Source organism: Sinocyclocheilus rhinocerous, unplaced genomic scaffold (assembly GCF_001515625.1).
Source record: "Sinocyclocheilus rhinocerous isolate Xijiao unplaced genomic scaffold, SAMN03320098_v1.1 scaffold46, whole genome shotgun sequence".
NCBI classification, from domain to species: Eukaryota; Metazoa; Chordata; class Actinopteri; order Cypriniformes; family Cyprinidae; genus Sinocyclocheilus; species Sinocyclocheilus rhinocerous.
In genome coordinates, this window is record NW_015633191.1 from 57,800 (window position 1) to 61,901 (window position 4,102).

At 36.7% G+C, this 4,102-nt stretch overlaps 1 protein-coding gene across 7 annotated transcripts in view; it reads right to left on the reverse strand.

Annotated features, from left to right (window-relative positions):
- LOC107743820 (ataxin-1-like) overlaps nucleotides 1-4,102 on the reverse strand; it is a 106,650-nt gene that overhangs the window by 9,749 nt on the left and 92,799 nt on the right. The window contains exon 1 of one of the 7 annotated variants that reach the window (XM_016557240.1): nucleotides 963-1,381. The exons of the other annotated variants lie outside the window; for them this stretch is intronic. The gene's annotated coding sequence lies outside the window, so the exon portion shown is untranslated. Of the gene's footprint in view, nucleotides 1-962; nucleotides 1,382-4,102 lie in introns of those variants that run through there. 7 annotated transcript variants of the gene reach the window in all.

Genomic DNA, 4,102 nt, shown 5'->3' on the forward strand with positions numbered 1-4,102 from the left:
CATAAAATAGATTTATATAAATATACTATAAGAGATAACTAGACTATAACTAACAATAAGAGATAACTATGACAATAAATATTTATTTAAATAAATGTATAATTTAATAAACTTTTATAATTACATTTTTACATAAAATCTGAAAATTACAAAAGTACAAATTACATGGTTCAGAATGCATCTAATATGCCCAAAAATGCTGTGTAGACAAGCAGCTCACTAGACACAACATTACTGTACTGTAGCCCCTTCCACACTTTTCTGAGATACTATCCCTTTAAAAGGTGGGCAGATACTCATTAAATGTCCCTGCCTTTACAATCAGTCCTACTGCCCGATCTCTACAATGAACAGCACAGAAATGGATAGAGCGAGTGAAACAGACACAGCTTGTAAAGTAGAAAGAAGAAATGGAACACTCTCAGGAGAGAGAGCTTTGTAGCTACATGAAGAAGTGCAGCTGAATGACTTGCACTTTCAAGTCCAGAGATACTCAAAAAGAACATGAATCACAACAACAAGACAGAGAAAGAGAGAAACTAAAGTGTTTCCCGGCCTTATCTTATGAACATTCACAGTTCGATCATTAATTCTCAAGTACCACTTCATTAACACCAATTAAAACTTGTATTGCAGTTTTGGTGACTTTATGCAAGCAATATGCACATATACTCACAAATGGACACAACATGCACAAAGTGTTTTGTTTTGTTTTGTTTTTTTAAAAGGAGCTTAATGTGCTAATGTGTCTACTACTAATGATTTTAATCTATTAATAGCTCAAGTTTAACAAAGCAAAACTAATGTTTTTTTTTTCAAATACCTCCTATAAGCTGCTGAAATACCCTTTTGTATGCTGTTGGGAAACATGCTATAACTATAACACAGACATGCACAATCTCTAACATACACACATTCAAGTAAAACACAGTGTAGTGTAGTGGGAGTGTGTCAAAGTTTACCTTAGTGTTCAGAGAGGGCATTTGAGTCACTCTCTCAGTCTTTCTCTTATTCCCACAGGAGTCAAACAGACACAAAGACAGCCCCCTCTCGCTCTCCTCCCACCCCGACACCTTACGGAGGTACAGCAGTTTTGCCGGCGTGTACGGAGGTCCTTCCTGCTTAAGTCATGGCTGTGGTCAGGCACTGCCCCCTGCCCCGCCGGGCCCCGTGTGTCTGAGCTCTGAGCCCTGCCTGCAGCACTCAAACATGTGTTATGCAAGGCCTCACCGGACCGCCAGCTCTCCCCCCCCCTCTCTCGCTCGCCCGCTCGCTCAGCTCCTCCCACACCTCACCTCACTGCGCACCACCAACTTCATCAGGTATTCATTCAAAAAAGACACAAGGCAGCTGGCAGCGTGCCCAGACTACACTGCTGAAGAAAGAGAGAGAGCGAAAGAATGAAAGAGAGATAGAGTGAGGGAGGAGGAGATCAAGGAGAGAGGGAAGGATATACAGAAAGACAGAGGAGGGAGGTGAGGGAGCGAGAGTATGAGGGAAATCGAGAGAGGGAGGAGGGTCATAAAGAGAGCGATAGAGATTAAACCAGAGAGCGATGAAGAGATAGAAGGTCGTTTCTACAACTACAGGCACTTTTGTGTCCCAGAGTGTTTGATTGTTTTTAAAACTTAGAGCTTTTTGTTAAGTGAAGATCACATTAAAAGTGTCAAGAAAACTTTTCAAATGCCTTTTATGTAGCTATAGATTTTTATTAGTAATTCATCACAAAAATATGAACTATTATAAAACTAGCATAATCTTAAGAAACAGTAAAATGAACATATTTCCCTTTTTTTCTGGAAATTATTTCAATAACACACACTACTGTTTTAAAGTTTTGGGATAAGTAACATTTTTAAAATTATTTTGTTTCTTATGCTCACCAAGGCTGCATTTATTTGATCATGAATACAGTAAAATACAATACCATTATGAAGTATTATTTCAATTTAAAACAGCAGGTTTCTAATTGAAAATATTGTAATTTTATTCCTGTGATGAATTTTCAGCATCATTACTCCAGTCTTCAGTGTCACATGATCCTTCAGAAATCATTCTAATATGTTGATTTGGCGTTCTTTAAGTATAGCTTAGCTAACTTCTCTACCAAACCCTATGAACAGGCCTAGATGGAACTTTTGCATTTACTAAACTGATTGTAGTGGAAAGTCTGCGGACAACTGTGGAATGGATCCGACTCACCGTGGCCACAACGTACTTGAACTGTTGCCGGCTGGCCAGCGACTCAGAACACTAGGCACTAGAACATCCAGGCACAAGAACAGCTTCTTCTTCCCACAGGCCATCTCTTATTAAACTGTTAAATGACTCCCAAGGCCCCCCTCAGTGCAACACTCCCACTGTTTAGAGAAATATCCTGTAAATTCACTACTTATTATTATCCATAATATTGTAAAAATGTACAGTGACTAACCAATGCAACCCAAGAAACAAAAATTAGACCAATAAACAAAACAACTGACAAAACTTATTGAGGAGGGAAGATAAAGCTCTCCGAGCTAACGAGGCAATGAGTTCACACAGTATATTCAAAAGATGTATTTGTAACATCAACATCTGCAATTGCAATCAGAGGTTGCAAACCATAGCTCTTTTGTTGAACACTTCTCATGACAAACACCTGACTGATCAGACAGTTTACCTGTGATTACGGAGTGCTTGATTTGATGCAGACTTGACAGAGTGTCAGTACTGCACCTGATCAAGTCTGAATGACATTCTAATATGTTGATTTGGTGCTCAAGAAATATTTCTTCTTATTATCAATGTTGAAAGCAGTTGTGTTTTTCAATAAATAAATAAATAAAAAATGAGCCAAACAACAAGCTATTTTGCCTCAAATTGCCTCAAAAGTTTTTCATATGTTAGTGTGTACTTGGTGACCAAGGACAAAGTGTCAATAAGTGTGAGGCACAAAATACCAAACATAAAGCTAAAAATCATGTATAAACTAAATATTTTATTATGCATAATTTCTAGTCAAAGACATTAAGCAAAAAGTGGGATTTGAACTGTTAGTTAGGATATAAACAATACTATACTAAACAATACTACTACTACACTATGAAATTACCCTTAGCAAGACAACTACCATTTTAATGCAAAAATGTAATTTTCACTACTGTCATTTCCAGCACAGACTGATGTCAAACACAATACATCATTTAAGATTTGCTGGAAATCTGATCTGCTAGTAGTCAACTGAAATAAACCAGTGAAAAGAGTATTAAGGAAGCTCATTTTGTGAAAGCCAAAAGTGCTTCATAGCTGAAGAAATAGGCCTATGGACAAACTGCTCAAATGAGTAAATATGCCCTCTCCCTTATACATGCACTCCCCCACACAGCACTAATGATCTGAGGAGAAGAGCACACACAAACACAGACCCACACACTTCCGCGGAGAGTCAGGATTACAAGCTCATTTCAGGTGAGCTCAATGAAAGCAGAAGGACATTTGTGATGCTAATCCTGTACAGCAAATTCTTATCTAAATGGAGGTCTCTGAACCTCTGGGTTTCAGCACCGTTTAAAACTCAAGTGGCATATAAATAATAGTGAAAACTGTTGCTATAGCGCTTGTGCAGTTCTATGAACTCATCAGCAGGTGGTGCTAGAGACAACAATGTCTCAGATTCATAGCTAAAGGCTAGAGAGTTTGTTTAGCTGACCTAGTTAGCTAAGCAGTTTTGATAAATATATATTCTGCTCAGTGGTGGTGAGGATGGTGCAGTGAGATTGGACAACAGAAATGTCTCCCACAAAAAAAGAGGGTGAAAACCAGGGTTATTATAGTTCATTAAAACTAAAACCATAGCAAAATTCAGTTACTTGAAATGATTAACTAATTGAAAATGAAATATATAAAAAAAATATTTCTCATTTTCATTTAGTTCTCCATGATACCTACTAAAATACTACTTTATATTTACTAAAATAACTGAAGAAAAAAATAAAAATGATGGAGACATTTAAATAAACCCTAAAACTAATAAAAATGACAAAAACACATAACAAAATTATTAAAACTATATATATATATATATATATATATATATAAAAAAACTATAAAAACTATAGAA